This window comes from Capsicum annuum, chromosome 8 (assembly GCF_002878395.1).
Source record: "Capsicum annuum cultivar UCD-10X-F1 chromosome 8, UCD10Xv1.1, whole genome shotgun sequence".
Taxonomy (NCBI): domain Eukaryota; kingdom Viridiplantae; phylum Streptophyta; class Magnoliopsida; order Solanales; family Solanaceae; genus Capsicum; species Capsicum annuum.
In genome coordinates this window covers 56,084,595-56,103,235 of record NC_061118.1, presented here as the reverse complement: position 1 = coordinate 56,103,235, position 18,641 = coordinate 56,084,595, and positions in this window count along the sequence as shown.

Genomic DNA, 18,641 nt, shown 5'->3' with positions numbered 1-18,641 from the left:
AGATTTGATCTTGAATCTTGAAGGGCTAGGGTTTGTTCTTGAAAGAGGGCTACTTTAATTTGAGTAAATTCTGAAAATAATGAGCAATTAGTGCTCGTTGGGACTTAAATCCCGTGTTTGGACTAAATGGTGTGAGGGAAAGGACTTAAATGCCCTTGGGAACTAAAAATGTGGAACTGAACTCAAAATCCTGATTTTAACCCTCGGCGTGATGCGGTGCAATCGCGTCGGGCCACTGGAAAAAGGACCATCCCAAACTGGAACCTTGGCGTGGTACGGCGCAATCACAGTACCCCACTGAACGCGAATTTGGCCCTTGGCGCGATGTGGCGCTATCGTGGTGATCCATTGGAAAAGGAATAATGCAAAATAGCACATCAGCGCATGACAGTGCTTATCGGGATGGCACACTGGAAAATGACAAACGTGAATTTGGCCATCACCACGATGCAGCCTTATCGCGTTGGGCTACTATTTCACACTAAGCGCCATAACTTATCACCCGAGTATCGAATTTAGGTGAAATTGGTATCATTGGAAATTTAATTAAATTTCCTACAGTTTGGTAGGCCTTAAGCTAGAAAAATTCTTAGTAGAACAAAAGATATGCTCGTTTTAAGTTTACTAAAGCAATATTTTTACTGAAAACTCAATTAGTTAGGAATATTTTAATTTGTCTAATAGCTGGGAGTTATTTTGAGGCCTCAACATACATCAAACTAACTCATAAAAATATCAAATAACTATGATGTATTATATATGAGCTTAAAACATGACTAACATAGGTTTTGATTTTTGGGGTATCACAATATCTCCCCCTTGGGATCATTTGACCTCGAATGAGATTGGTTAAGATGAAAGCACTGAGGAACTGAGATTACATGCCAAACATATGTGATGAAATGTGATTACATGACTGAGTCTGAGTCATGACTCATCACTGAACTGATTCTGTGAATGCATGACTGACATGAGAATGATATACAACTGAAACTGAGCATGGAAAAGAGGAATTATAAGAAGATTGTTACCATAAGCTGAATCTGAGTTTGTAGAGAAAAGGTAAGGCTACTTGGTCCGCATATCTGCTTCTTCTTCCCAAGTGGCTTCCTCAATGGGCTGATTCTACCAAAGAACCTTGACTAGGGGAACTTCTTTGTTCCTTAGTCTACGAATTTGTCGATCAAGGATCTCAACTAGAATTTCTTCGTAAAAAAGGTTGTTTTGAACATATACGCTTTTTAAGGGAAAAACTACAGCTAGATCACCAATACACTTCTTCAACAAGGAGATATGGAATACTGGGTGCACTGATGCTAAGTCTGCTGGAAACTAAAGCTCATAAAGCCACCTTTCCAAAATAGATCATAAATTCTGTAAGGGCCAGAATATCAGGGACTAAGCTTCCCCTTCTTACCAAACCTCTTTACCCCCTTCCTGGGGGAGATTTTTAGATTTACAAAATCATCAATCTCAAACTCAAGATCTTTTCTTCTTACATCTGCATAAGATTTTTGTCGGCTTTGGGCTGCCTTAAGCCTCTCCTTGATCAACTGTACTTTCTCTAAAGCATCAAACACCAAGTCAGGACCCACAATCATGGCCTTACCTACTTCAAACTAACCAATCAGAGATCTACATCTCCTTTCATATAGAGCCTCAAATGGAGACATCTGAATACTGGAATGATAGCTATTATTATATTCAAATTTAATCAAAGGCAAATGGTCATATTAACTGCCCTTATAGTTAACTACACATGCTCTCAATATGTCCTCAAGGGTCTGAATGATCCTCTCTGCCTGACCATCTGTCTGAGGGTGAAAGGCTGTACTGAGGTGAACCTGGGTACCAAGACCCTTCAAAAGGGCTTCTAAAAGAGAGAGGTAAATTGAGTACCTCTATCTAAGATGATAGATAGAAAAACACTGTGCAACCTAACCAACTCTATGGTATAGAGTTTGGCATAGTCCTCAAATTAATAAGAAGTATGAACTGGCAAGAAATGGACTGATTTGGTCATCCTATCTACGATGACCCAAATTGGATTATACTGATGAGAGTACGAGGCAAACCTATCATAAAATCCATGTTCACTTCCTCCCACTTCCAATTGGGAATACTGAACTCCTGCATAGACCCACTTGGCTTCTGATGTTCAATTTTAACCTGCTAACAAGTGGAGCACTTAGCCACAAAATCTGTAATATCCCTCTTTATCTCACTCCACTAATAGATTTCCCATAGATTGTGGTACATTTTTATGGCCCTTGGATAAATTGAGTAATGTGAATGATTCACTTTTATAAGAATTTGTTGTCTCAACTCATCAACACACGACACACACAATTTACCCTGGCAACGCAACACACTATCTCCTCTTTGGGATAAAACCTTTACTTTCTGGTCTTTGACTGACTCCTTCAACTTCACCAGACTAGGATTCTTATCCTATTTTTCTTTCACTTCGACATACAAGGAAGATTACGAACTATTATGAACCCAAACTTTACCCTATGGAAAGCTGATGAACTTCCTGAACTAACTTCTTCTTATCATCCTCACATAAGTAACACTGCCCATAGACAGTCTACTCAGGGCATCTACCACTACATTGGCCTTGCTCGGGTGATACAAAACACTCATAGCATAATATTTCAAAAATTATAACCATATCCTCTAACGCAGATTCAAATTCTTTTGCAAAAACACATACTATAAGCTTTTGTGATCTGTGATTACATTAGCATGCACCCCATACAAATAGTGCCTCCAAATCTTTAAGGCAAACACAACAGTTGCTAACTCAAGATTATGGAAAGGGTAATTCATTTTATGGGGCTTAAGTTGTCTAGAGGCATAGGCCACAATCTTACCCTTCTACATCAAAACACACTCTAAACCAACTCTGGAAGCATTACATTACTGGGTTGTGGTGAGTCGAGTATTTAACTCCTAAAAACTCTTCTCACAAGAATCTGACTACTGAAACTTAACTTTTTTCTGAGTCAATATGGACATAGGAGATGCAATAGATGAATACCCTTCAACAAATCACCAATAATAGCCAGTCAAACCCAAGAAACTACTGATATCTAATGGAGAAATGGGTCTGGGGTAGTTTCTCATCGCTTTAATCTTTTGAGGATCAACTCTAATGCCATCACTGGAATCAATATGGCTAAGTAAAGCTACTGATCTTAGCTAAAATTTACACTTATTGAATTTGCTGAACAACTGATAGGATCTAAGATTCTGCAATACTATTCTGAGGTGGTCTGAAAAATCATTTTCATTACGGGAATAGACAAGAATGTCATCAATGAAGATTATGACGAACTTGTCCAAGTACTTCTTCAATACTCGGTTCATCAAGCTATGAAGGCTGTTGGGGAATTTGTGAGACCAAAGGACATGACTAAAAACTCGAAGTGACAATACCGAGTCCTAAAAGTTGTTTTAGGAATGTCACATTCTCTAACTGTGAGTTGATGATAGCCGGATCTAAGGTCTATCTTAGAAAAATAACTGGCACCCTAAATTTGGCCGAACAAGTCATCAATTCTGGGAAGTGGGTATTTGTTCTTGATTATCACTTTCTTCAACTGACGGTAGTCAATAGACATTCTAATAGAACCATCTTTCTTACACACGAATAGGACTGGTACGCCCCACGGAGAGACGCTAGCCTGATGAATCCTTTATCTAGGAGATCTTTCAACTGTTCTTTCAACTCTTTAAGTTTTGTTGGAGCCATTCTATATGGTAGAATATAGATAGGTTATGTATCTGGAAGAAGGTCTATTCCAAAGTTAATTTTTCTTTTGAGAGAAACTCAGAGAGGATCTTTAGGGAACACATCTGGAAATTCCCTTACTACTGAAACTGACTCAAGAGTTGGAGCCTCAGAATTTGAGTCCTTAACTCGGACAAGATGATAAATACACCCCTTGGATATCATTTTCCTCGATCTAAGGTACGAAACAGGATGACCCCTAAGCTCTGTAGTACTAACCATTTATTCAATGATTGGTTTATTTGGAAACTGAAAATAAACTACTCTGTTTCTGCAATCAACTGAAGCATAGCATGTGTGGAGCCAATCCATGCCAAGAATGGCGTCAAAATCCGTCATCTATAACTCTACAAGATCAACTGAAGTATCTTTCTGAGATACTATAACCGAGGAATTCTTGTATACCCACCGAGATAAAATAGAGACACCTATTAGGGTATACATTGAAAAGGGTTCTGCTAGAATTTTAGGACTGACTCCAAAGTTGACGACTATATAAGGGGTTACAAAGAAAAAAAACCTACAGGGTCTAGTAAATCATAAACATATAAATGAAAGACTTGCAACATACCAGTGACCACGTCAGGTGAATTTCCTGATCTTATTGGAACTGAAAGGCATATAAGCTATTTGGACTCTGACTAGTGGTCGCACTGGAAATAGCACCATGTCGAGTCGGACGGCTGATTGGAAATGATGACTGGTAGGACTGGCCCTGTTGGCATAAATCCCTATCTTTCTGTGCAACTACCCAACCCTCCTGAATTCGATAGCCTGGCTTTCCATACCCAAAGCATACATCGTTGTTAGCTCTACACTCACCCTAATGATTTTTACCATATTTCTGGAAAAAAAAATTTGTATAACAACTATTAATACTGCCTTGGGACTTAGAGCCTGGTGCCCTATCCCTTTTATCATTTCTAAACTTAGGTAGTGGAGCAATAGCTGGTGATGGAGATGGAACTAAAGTTTTTTTATAGAAATGAGGACGGTTACCACCTTATGACCTTGTCTGATTAAAATTAAAGCTACCCGTTCTAGCCCTGTCATTCTCCTTCTTTCTTTCCTTGGTCTTCTGCTCCTTAACCTGTTGAGCATGGACCATAAGCCTAGACAGGTTCATCTTCTATATCAATATTGTAGTCCCACACTCCTTGACCACACTGTCAGATACCCCAAACACAAACTTGCTCATCTTAGACCTGATATCAGCTACCACAAGGGGAGTACACCTAGCTAGCTGAGTAAACTTAAGAGAATACTTCTTCATACTCATGTGGCCCTGCTTCAAGTTGATAAAATCGAAAACCTTGGATTCTCTCAACTTTAATGAAAAGAACCAATTTAAAAAGGCAGTTGCAAACTCTTTCCATTTTATAGGCCCTGCATCTGCATCTCTATCTACTTTTCACTACTTAAACCATGTATGAGCCACATCTTGCAACTGGTAAGAAGCTAATTCTGTACTCTCACTAGAAGTTACCCCCCATAATATTTGTTAGCTTCTGCCCCATGTCTAAGAATTCCTGTGGATCCTCTTCAGATTTGGATCCTGAAAATAGAGGAGGATTCATTAGGGTAAATCCCTGAATCCTAGCTGTGCCAGTATTAGCCACTAGGTTGGCCAGGAAAATGGCTGGTTGAGCATTCTGATCCACTATAGAGTGAGCTAGAGTAGTGAATACAGCTCTAAACTCTGCATGAGAAACATGCTCATTCAGGGGATCTTCCTGAATGGGCAGAGGTGCTGGCTGGTTTATATTTCTTCTTTGGTTTGTCTTTTTGGGAGGCATGTTCTGTAAACAAAAGGAAGAGTATATTAGATAGAGAGTTTAACTTGAGATCATGCTCAGTCGCATGACATGAACACTAAAAGAAGGGAAACTTTTCCTAAACGCCCCATAGCCTCCTACCATAAGTGTGGTGCGCTTTACACCCATACACAATACTCTACTTGACGTGGCTTTCAGAATTCTTAGGATACTTTAAAACCTTAGCTCTGATACCAAGTTTGTAATGCCCCGAGAGTACACCCTAGGCACCACATGGTGCTTATAGTTCTGAGAGACCATTAGCTAATCCATGAGCTGGTACTTGATATGAGTACTGAATAATATAATAATACATGTGGAAGAATAACTGATAAGCCATAAGGTTTTAGCAACAGAAAAAAATACTGGATCATGAATCTAGAAACATCTGTCTGAAACTAATAAAATAATAACAAAGCTAATTGTCTTTCTGAAATGTCCAAAAGCCTCTAAAATTGACTAAATATGAGTTGATGGGACAGGCCCCAAATAACGACAACTAGCTATTGAACTGAAAGCATAAAAATAAATATAGTCTATCCTAAAAAAATAAGGACTCACCACTTCTATGGCTGATAAATCTGGAAAGTCTATGCGCAATCCGAAAACTGTGCGTTCGAACCTATGATATGATACATCATTGCACAAAAAAAGAGTATTCGATTAGTACTTTGAATGTACTGGTATGCTAAATGAGATTGGTTGATATGCATGGTTTCATGTACAGGAGTAATAACTGACTGAGTACATAGCATGAAGTACTAAATAAAATGCATGAAATCTATAAATACTGAGAATGCATCACCAAGCATAATACATGTCCTGAATATAATTTGTGTAAACTAAAATACTGAAATTTGATAACTGAATGATTTATATCTATATGCTATGGTCAATCAAAATTGAAATTGATCTACTGAGCTGATTACTGGACTGAGACTGTGGGAGCTATCATCTAACGGACATGCCCCAATATGAGCAAGCCTAAACTGATGGGTGATTCCAGTGGAAGGGTGTTAGTACCGTGCCACGGGTACTAACACTGGTTGTGTGGATCCACTGATGTACTATCCCAAAGGACTGAGGGTGTCAGGCCTAAACTAATGGGTGACCGCTATGAGGTAGTCAAGCCTAAACTGGTAGGTGACTCCTCATATCATACGCTGGCTACGTAGTTCTAGAATATAGGGACTTCTACTAATGACTCTGACTATCTAATAGGGAATCTGCCATCCCTACACTTGCTTAGTGCTAAATCCTACTCCCAACTGAACTGACTCGGAATACTGAACTTTTCTAAGTTTAACTGATTATGATGACTGATTGAACTGATAATGCTCATAACATATTCTGTGACTATTTTGAAGATACTGAGACTAAGTAAACAGCTAAGTTTTCAGGTATTCATAACACCCAGGACTCAATAATAATAATAGAAAAATAATACTAAACTTGGAGGACATAATATGAAATCATTTATCAAAAATTCATTCTTGTAGGCATTTCATCAAACACTTGATATTCATGATTCAAGCTAAGCACGAGAATAGTTTAAAGCTTGTAGAAATAGCATGATTTCAATACCAACATCACCAATTATGAATTAAATCAGTGAATAACAATATTAAAATGGGTGGGATTTAATAACAACAACAATTTCATGTGAACATGGTAAAGAATTTCAATTCATGGGAGTTCATGGTAAAAATCACAGTTTAAGATCACAATAACTTGTAAAGATCATAACTTTGAATCTAAAATTGGATACTTGGACTCCATGGGTGAAAGGGGACCATGGATGAACACTTAACATACCTGGATTGATGAATTTGTGAGAATTGATGGTGAATTTTGAGATTTGATCTTGAATCTTGAAGGGCTAGGGTTTGTTCTTGAATGAGGGATACTTTATTTTGAGTAAATTGTGAAAATAATGAGCAATTAGTTCTCTTTAAGACTTAAAGACCGTGTTTGGACTAAATAGGGTGAGGGAAAAGGACTTAATTGCCCTTGGGAATTAAAAATGCGAAACTGAACTCAAAATCTTGATTTTGACACCCGACATGACATATGGTCCATAGGTTAACTTAGTAGGTGTTGGGAGTTAACTTTTCAGCTCTTGTTTGACTCTCGAACATGCATTGATCATGATCAAGGTAGAAAACATTCCAAACATCCATAATCGCTACAAAAGTAGCCAATAACACATTTTTCACCTTTTTCATGAACTTATCACCCAAAACATGATTTCCTACAAAACAAACCCAAAACTGATCATATCTAACAAAAAGGCCTCAAAAACTTGCATGTTTTCTTTTTTTAAGCATCAAAAGTTTTATATTTCTATAGCACATCAATATCCTCAACTTAGAAAATTTGTATGTCCTCAAGCAACAAAAACACAATAAAACAAAAACGATGCTTAACTAGGAGAATCTAAGATATTTAAAGCAGTCAGTCATCACATTGGGTTCAAATCACAATATCCCCTTCTATATCTCTTTTCCAAACCAACTATGTATGAATATAAAGTACAACAATGTGACACAAAGGGATCAAGATATGTAAATTACATTATCAAGAGAAAACCACTCATATGTACAAATTACACTACCTGAAATAAGCAAATAGCTAGCGATATGACTCAAGTGCCCTTACAACAAAAATATTCCACTCACTTATATGAAATTATGCATTTTAATTCAGGGACGGTCAAGAGACACTCATACTCAACAAAGAAGTTCCAGAAAATGCATTTCAAATACCATAGGCTTGCCCTTATTTTCTTTACCTTAGCTTTCAGATAGTGAAGTCAGGATCACTATGAGACTTTTCTTGGCTTGTAATGTAGGCTTAGGGGATGATATGGTACATATGGACATATCAAGTGACTAATACTCTTTGGAACTACACTAATTTTTGTGGTCTCACTTACTATCCAATTACCTTTTTATTCCATCCTTATTTCTCCCTTTTATTCTTTCATTTCACATTCAGGTTGGGTGTGGTCTTTTATTCTTTTTCTTCTTTTTCACTTTTTCTCTTATTTTTCTTTTTCTTTTTCTTTTTCTTTTTTACCACACCCATCCCTACTAACATTTTCTTACTTTACCCTTCTTCATACCCGTTTTATACTACACACCCATATGATAACCACCCTCAACTTAGGCATTTTTCCTATTTTGGGGTGCACAATGTCCAAGGAGGACCAGGGCCAAAACAAGTTCATTATAATACAAATAGGAAGGCGAATAGTGAAACAAGAAAAATAGGCTTACAAGGCTCAAAGTACATAATAAAAAACGTCCTTTGATCCTTTCCTAACTGACTATTCTTCAACCTAGGCAAAACTAACCAGGCAAGTTCTGAATTTAAAACACAAAGGGAACTAGGTAGTATCTTACACACACATATCACAAAGCCAATATTACCAACTACTACCTATCCAGTTTATGCAATTGTCAGTAAATGGTTATCATGTCCCTAATCCTAATGCCATAACAAGATCCACAAAGTTAACACATATAGACATCAACAAAGTTCTAAAATAATTTTTTTTGGAGGGGTATCAGAAAGTAGTCAAAACATGACTACTGCTTTAAATACTTAAAAATCTCCTAATTACATAAAAACATACCCAATACAAAAATAAAACATAGTATGACACAAAATTATCCTAGACATACCGATTCTACAACCATACCACAACTAAAAGGAAAAGAAGCACAACACTAAAAACCCACGGCAACATGGTATGCCTACCCCTACTAAAAATTGTACACTATCTTCAATGCATTAAAATAAAGTAAAACATAGGGAAGTGCAAAATCCCTTGAATGTACTAGGAGCTAAAGTCAGTAGCATCCCCAAATGGGGTCATATCAGCTGGCAAAGCCAATTCTGGTAGTGGTGCACTAATAAATGATGCACTCGTTGTTATAGCTTCACGTCTCTACCTATCAATAAATAAAGAATTGTGTCTAGCCCTTTCAAGGGCCTCCTCCTCTGTCATATCAGGATCCTACAAGTCATCTATGTGACCTCTCTTGGTACCAAATGCTGGGATCTCCTCCTCATCCTTCACAAAAAAGTCAAACTATCTCGACGTATGCAGAGGTGATATCTGGACCAAAGGGGCTATAATCGAAGGAATGGCTGCTACACGACTCTCTATAAGAGAGCGTACCTCTGCTCGTAAGATATTAAAATAATCCTTCATCTGAGCTAGATCTAGTGCACCTGTCTCTGTATATTAGGACATACCCATCTATCCAACTCATTGAGCCGTGTCTAAAAATTAGCACGCAGCTCTGACAGTTCAGAACTTTAAATGGCTTCTCATCTAGCCTCAACCTAGTCCTAACCCTTGATATCATCTGCTCAAAGAGAGTAGTCATCTCGATCTTGACAACATTTAATCGAGCAGATGCAACCCTCTAACTGTCCATTAAGCTTGCAAAAATTCACTGGATAAAGTAATCATACCTATCATAGGAGTTGTAGTCGATGGGCGAGTAGGATTTGTAGATGCACTAACTAGCTCTGAGGTAGAAGCCAGGGTTGAAGAAGAAGTAGCCTGTGTCCCCTCTCCCTGTGTATCCAAATCTATAGAATATCTCTACTCTTCTATATCCATGTCAATACCAATACCCGCATCATGACGATATGCCTCAGTAGGCTATGCTAAAACTGTTGGGCCCTAAGACTAGGCATTTGGTACTGCTACTTGCTGCCTTAATCTCCTAGAAGTTCTTGGACGTGTCAGACCATTCATGGTCCTTGTTTGTGAAGTTACAGGTACTCTCTCATCTACACCTGGTATCTTAGGTACACCGGTCTTATCACACAGCCTCTGAATCATACAAGGTAAGGGAATATTGTCAACTCCCCAAATTCTTTATCATGTAATTCATCCCTCAGGATGGCAACAAAATTAACATCATATCCGGCTATCAGACAAGCAACTAGTGCTGTTCGCTCCCATATTAATGTATTATATGAAGCAGTGGGTATCAGTCGGTATCTAATCAACAACCAACAAAACTTGGCCTCCAATGTCAATAGACTCTTCTTGATCATAGCTTACCCCTCAATCCATGGGGTCACATCACCCAATGGTGAAATATAACTGACTATCCACCTAGCCATCTCGACCCTCTCAAGTCGATGCTCAGTATCCTGCATGATATGATGATCACATGCGATCCTTAATCTTTGGGCATACTCAGCTGTAAATACAGGAGTGATGTAATCTAGGCCAAATATGAATCTACGAATAGTCTCCTCTCTGATATTAACTCTAACCCCTCTGACCAGTGTATGATCAAGTTATGATTGTCGCACAAATCTGATTAGGCTTGGATGATCGTGAATAGGAAGGACTACGATAGCTCTGTAGGAAGCATAAAATTCCTATACCATAACTGGGATAGAATAACCGAGTGTCTTTGTCATCCACTCCAGCTAATATCTGTCAAATGTCGCAATCAACTGTGGCACTCGATCTATTCTCAATAAACTAATCCTGTACTCTATATAAATATATCTCGTGGGCCTGCCAATCACCCAAAAACGACTGTCAATCTTATATATATTCCACATCCCTTCCATATACCACCTCTAATATCCCTCCTCAGGAGGTGCATCTAGGGTATGCGCGGGTACGGGTGTCTGCTCCTACTGAACTATTGCATCTTGGGAAGGCAACTCGGTACCCTCATCATACTGGGGTACCTCTGGCTATTGTACATGAGTAGTTATTCCCTCTTCAGAATAGGGCACCGCAGATGAGTGCTCCTACTCAACCTCATCAGATGAATTTTGGGACCTCTCCTCAGACTGGGGGTCCTGAGCAGCAACCTAGGAAGTAGGCTCAGGCTCTGTCTTCTCTTTCTCATCATCACCATTAGGTAGAGAAGTATGTGGTGGTGATATCCAAGTTGACTTTATCCTCGGTCAGTCAGCAGCTGACTTAGAATCCTAATGCGTATGTCCTCTCATAACTCTACGTGTAACGTTGACTGCAACATCTCTACAATGCTGTCTCAAGTACTCCTCCACTGAACCACTATTATTTGGAGACTCCACTGTCTCCTCAAAGTATTGACTTTTTTTTCTTCACTGCTTTAGGTTTTATATGTACCTAAAAACCAGTTGTTAGTTTCTAACAAAAGTGAGGGTAGCAAAAGTTGAAGAAGAACTCAAAATTCAAAACATTAAAAATTTTCCTCAAATTTTGCACCCTTATAACCTATTTGAAATCCCAACACGTCTAATGTATACACACTTATCATAAACTACTGCTTTCAAAGCAAACAAACATGTTAAAATATTGGAATTACTTTCATTCATTCAAGTTCAACTTCTAGTTGGGGCCTAACTTTAGATTTTACTTCAAAATAATGCCCTACATTAAGATTTTAGGCTATTTCATGGATATGACATAAAAGCATGATATTTTATATATATTTTGTAATAGAATACATATATCAACTTGTTTAAACAATTGATAAATCGATACATAACCTTTAGGAGCCAAGAAAGTTACCTTTTTAATGAAGATTCAAAAGTGAATAAGGAAAAAGTCAAGAAAACCAAAGTGGGAACGTGTTTTTAGCATCTTTGAATAAGTTGGCATCTCAAATAAATGACAATGCCTCTACTTAAGTATGGGGTTAGTTGGTGTTTTAAGTACAAAGTTTGAATTCAAAGGGAAAAGTAAAGTTTTGAGGATTTGAATAAGTTAGAATGCGGGTAAGAATATTTTTATTTAGGTGGGGGGGGGGGGCTGCTTTAGGTCATATTTATATATTGGTGGGCCCAAAACTTTAAATAAAAAGTGGGCCTAGAAAGTGACTGATACGCATAAATTACAACTCGCTTAAGAGAGAGTAAATGATCGCTGTCAAAGATAGAGCCCAATTGGGTTGGGTGTCGAATCTCATAGGGAATACTGTGTTCACTAAGTATTGTGGTTGTTAATAGACTATTGATCTAAGGTTCCAAAATAAAAGGGGGTTTGGAAATGTTAACAGTGTTTTTTTGTAGTGGCATTACACAAAAGCCTAGTTACTGAGAGTAAATGTAGATGTAGTTCCAATGAGAATAAATTAACTAAAGCTATGCTCACCAAGATGTTCAAACAATTAGGGTTATGAGTTTGTGCTCAAATTCTAACTTATGTATCCAATTGCAAGAATTATTGAATTATAAAGATTACCCATATGTTTCTCAACCTAATAAGTGTTTCACCCTTTACTTCTCTCAAACTTAAAGGGTCCATGCATTATTCAATAACACTCTCATGAGGGTTGATCCTATTAAGGCATCAACCTAGTAACCCAAACGGTAAACCTATGGAGTTCATGTGAATGACTTTTTTTCCCAACATCCACTTTCTGGTCAGACAAGTGGAGTTCTTGGGCTCACTTCTCAAGTTTGCAACCAAGAGATGTCATTAAAATGAAGAAAAATTCATGCAAATTCGATAGATATTAGAAAACAAACCCATTCACAACCCCAAAATAGTTCTCTACATCAAGGCTCCCATAACCCTAGTTATGGGAGTTTAGCTACTCATCTCCATGTCAGAAATCAAAGTTATATTCATGTTCATAAATAGCTTCAAAAAAGTACTTACAAAAGACACAATATTGTTCTTCTCAATCTTTGATGGAAAATATCAAACTAATAATTTCATCTTAATCTCTAGATTCAAATCTCAATGAAAAGTAGTACACAGCTCTCAATAGAAGAGAAAGTATGAAATGGAAGACAAAAGATCCAGAATAAACCCTAATACTGGGTTTTAAAATTCAAAAATAGATTCTCTATATTTTGGTTAACGGGTCAAGTGACGATCCATCTCAAGTGCAACGGTTCATTGCCTGCACATCACAGGGTGTCCAGTCACTCCATGTTCTACTTCTGGGAGATGGGCCAAGCGACGGTCTGTCGCAGGCCTAAAGTTCCATTGCCTGCATTATCGCAGGGTGTCTAGTGACTCCATGTTCTGCTTCTAGACGACGGGTAGTGCGATGACCCATCACAAGGTCGACAGTTCATTTCCTGCATCATTGTAGGACTTCCAATGATGATGTCTTCTGTATTATGGTGACGGTTCATGTCAACAGTTCGTTGCAAGGCCAACAGTCCATCGCCTAGACCGTCGCAGGCCATCCAGAGTCTATGCCTTCTGCTTTTTGTCGATGGTTTAGACCGACGAATCATCACAAGGTCAATGGTCCATCACTGCTCAATTTGCCTTTGTTTTGCTCAGATTATCCAAGTTATCCTTCACACTCAGTCCTTACCCTGAAAACACTAAAATACCATGTTAAATACTACCATGGTTGCTTGAAAACACACAATTATCCTAAGGAAAAGGCCTAAAATGTTCCGTCAAAAGCTGAAACATCAAACACCCTCACCTTAAGGTAATTGCTTGTCCTCAAGAAACTCAACACCAGGAACATATATGATCAACATCATGATGGGAAGTTCACAGTAAAACCAATACAATGATACAATCATTCCACTACTCATTTGGTTATGCCATTTCAACATACATGGATCCATTATTGATATTAACTACTAATCAGCACATTTATAGCTATAGATACGACACCCCAAAGAACTAAATGGAATAGATATAACTCAACATGCCCTCACTTCCAAAGAAGTCCAGCTCATACCACACAGTTAAATTGTGGACAAAACTAAGCTTCTCACTATCTGAAAAGAAGTTGCCAGCACAGTGTACACCTTTAAACTTGCCCTTATCATCTAATGTTCTCTTATGATTGACTCGCTAAGACAAGTAGGACTTTCTATGGGCTGTAATGGGGTTTAGGCTCGATGAAGGTTATTGATTTGGGTAAGTGACTTAAAGTACAAGAATTTCACTCTCTTTACCCTATTTGGTAGTTACTTACCAGAATTAAGGACCCTCTCATTCAATCATAGTTTTTTTGTCAGAACACAACATCAGCCACCCTCAACTTATGTTGATGTAGAATATGAGGTGCACAATATCTATTTATACTGCTAACCAGACCAGGGTCGAATGCTACTCTTCACATTACTTTTAATTCAACCTCCTAGGCTACTAACAATCCAGCAGTAGCCACCCTCAACTTAGGCGATTTGCCTAAGTTAAAGAGCACAATGTCCCCAATTGGACCAGGGCTAAAGCTAAATTCTTAACACCTTCTAGAGAGTGAATCAAACTTATTTAGGCAGGAAAAATACTACCACAGCTCAAAAGGGTTGACAAAGGGAACACAATGTTTTTGGTGGGTCAATTATTTGGCTAAGTGGACTAACAATACAAGAAGGACTAGTGTCCTCTCTTATTGAGTCAAAACACACGACAATATCTGATGAACCAGGCAAGTTCTAGGTGTAATACTTATGTTAGAACTACACAAATACTCACCCACACAGGTACTGAGTTAATTCTATCCTACTAATTTCTAGGATCCCGATCACATTGTTAGGCCTTGCTTTATTACTAACTTCTAATGCCATTAACAGAGTCACAGATGGTTTCACAGCACTTTTCTACTTGGTAAGATAAATTAATTATACGAAAAATGAAAAACATAATTTTTGCCACCAACAGTTGTCATCCACATATGTACAATAAGGTGCCAACAGGAATGGAACTTTTATTTCATGCAACCATATTACCAACCAAACATGAAACTGAAAATTCAAAAAATAGAACATGAAAATAAAAAATTAAAACTTAGACATGTCGATAATATCGACAACACAACCCCTAACAAGCACACCCACCCCACACAAAAAAATGCTTTGTCTTCAAATGCATAAAATTTTAAGTACAAAGGATGGGAAAATACTTGTCGCGCCTCTTATTCAATTTGAGGTGCCAGTGATGTATGGGGAGGAGTCAAAATCCTCACCAGGTGCAATGCTGACTCCCATGGTGGTGGGAGTACTCAAAATCTCTCCCTCTAGAGTCGGAGATAGCATATCTCTAACAGGGTCTGAAATTTTTCCCCTGATTAGGGCCCAACTAGTGGATACTCCAGCTGCTTCATCTTAAAGCTTTTTCTGCTGCTTCTCTACCTCTGTCCTTGACTTCTTTACTACCTGCCGCATCTAGTAATCTTTGAATTATTCAGGTAATATAGTTGTCAATCTTTGTTTCTTCTCTTCTTTCTTAGCTACTTTTTTAGTGTTTTTGTCTGATTCTGCTACCTTCTTACCTTAGTCCTTGATCGAATGCCCAAATAAGTCCACAAGACCTTCATCCTCATTACTAGCTACCTGGACTGGATTGAATATGGTCTATTGTGGCTGCTAACTTATCTTATCGACATCTTCCTAGAGCCATCTAACCTCCTCGCTTACTTTAGAAAATCCAAGAATGGAAATTTCATATAACTTTTTGTTTATGCGCTCTTCTATATTATCCATGCATATCTAGACATTTCTGAAAAGAGACAACGTATCCTCCACAATTTTCTCCACAAAGGGTCTGAAATCTTTCCCCCAAATAGCTATCTACTTTTTGACCTTTTAGATGGTTTGCTCAGTCTTTGCGAAGTTATCTGGGTTCATCCTGTACTCAGAAGTTTGGGGTGGGACAGACGTAGAGTCTGGGGTTCGACCCATCATCATAGCAGTTGAACTTGTAGAGGTGGTAGGAGGAACATACATAGTCAAAGGCAACGGCATACCTGCAGGAAAATCTGATGGTTCGAGCACCGGTGCTGAGTGAGTTTGTTGGGCTGGAGGTCTGTTGATTTGCAAATCAAATCTCGAGTCATCCTTCGTCTTTTCAATGTCCTTCTTGTGTAGTTTTAGGACCTCGTTGTCGTCTACACTGATCAAAGAAACTTTTGCCTTTATGCACAACTCAGTGATAAGGCATGGAAACGGCAGTGCAGTATGAGTCTTGTGAGCACAGAAAAACAACTCATCAAAAATGATGTGTCCAAAATCTACGGTCAACCCTTCTATCAAATTGGCAACAATCATAGCTCTGGTGCTCTCTAAACTATCATCACCACCTGTTGGCATAAGCCTCAATTATACAATCGCCCACCAAAACTTGGCTTTGAAACTTAGTGATTTCTTTGATATTTTTTCATGGGTTTAAAGTAACCATGCAGGCTCACCCTCGTATGTCAGTATCCTAGCTAACCATGGCCTTTGTTTAGCCCGTGAAAATATCTGATGCTCTAACTCCGAAATAGCCCCTGGTATCTGATAGTCAGGCCCAAATAGAAATTGGTTCAAAGTCCTCTCTGAAATGTCAATGTCGACTCCTTTTATAGGAACCGTATCAAACTTGTTCATATCGGTAGCCGATGAACCTTTAGGGCAGTCCTTCTCTAGAAATGCCAAATAGTTGGTGAAAAATACACGAACCAAGTTTGGTTGGTAAGGTCTAAGTGGCTTACTCAACCAGGCCAACTTATATGCATTAAAACGGTGCTCAAGTTCTAGATACTCATGCAGGGTTGTTGTGATAGTCTGGTGCTCCTAAAAAATTTTCCTTTTGATAGGCAACCTATTCGTTGGTGCCATCCCTTTGTAGAAAATGTCATGGGCACTCGCTACTTGCCATCTTATGGCTTCTCTTTGTTGCTGATCCTTGCGTTGAATCATATTTGGATCCTATTGGACCTCTTTTTGAATGGGGTTAGAATTTTCAACCCCCACCTCGAGTGGAACTGAAATGGAAGTACTGTTGCTACTACTTTTCACCACCTCATCAGACGAGGAGTATGAAGAAACCACTTGTTGACTTCGCCGAGTGTTATAGAATGGTACGTCAGATCGTGTTGCTTGGCCTCTACCTTGGCCTCTGATTTGTGGTAATTAAGGAGCCATGGTATCTGATTGCTACAGTATTGAATCACTACTTGGTCTTGCACGATACACTTTGAATAGTCGGATGAAGATTTTATTAGTGAAGTGAACTTATGACTTGTGATGAGAAAATGAAAAAAGAGGGAGTAACGTTTAAATAGAAAGGGAAAAAGGAAAGTTGAGAAGATAGAAGGAAGATTGAAAAGGCACAGGTGCATTGAACAGGTTGGAGTTACTTAACTTTTCAAATTATCAATTTCAAATTGTTCGGATCAGATAAGAATAAAAAAAAATTGGTTACTTAAACTTATCTGACTCGAACCGTATAACTAGGGTTAAGTATGATGGTGAAATCGACGGTCCGTCGAACATCCTGTCGTGACTATCCATTGAACTAACCTTGGGGCCAACTCACGACAGTTCAAATAACGGTCCATCAAGAATGTGATGGTCCATCGGCTAATTTTGTTGCTACTTTTCCAGATTCTTGGTTTCTGGACATGGTTGCGATGATTGCCTGCGACGGTTCATCGGGTGATCCGTCAGTCAAGCGAAACTCCTTTAGCTTCTGTTTACTCTGCATTGTTGTACCTTTACATTTCCACAATCCCTTAGCTTGCACAAATCAACAAAACAAATAACTAAATAACTTAAATAAATGTTATACAATAACTCAATGTGGGTTGCCTCCCATTAGCGCCTGATTTATCATCGTAGCATGGCTTAGTTATCTCGATTACTCAGACTTCATCGAGATAAAAAGTAGCGATGCTTTTTATTGAGTCTTTTGAACTGATATAAAGTTTGACTCGTTGCCCGTTGACTTTGAAGACACTTCCATCTTCATTTTCAAGTTCAACTACTCCATATAAGTAGACTTAACTAACTTTAAACGGGCCTGACCACTTGGACTTAAGTTTACCTGGGAACAGTTTGATCCTAGAATTGAATAGATTCACCAAGTCACCTTTCTAAAATTCTCTCATTTCAATTCTGTGATCATGGTATTTCTTCATTCGTTCCTTGTATAGGTCATCTCTCTTATACGCTCTGAGAGGGAACTCATCCATCTCATTAAGCTGCCCCAGTCTCATATGTGCCATATCATTTCAGTGCAGATTCAGAAATTTCAGTGCCCACAGTGCTTTATGCTCTAGCTCAATCGGCAAATGACATGCCTTGCTATA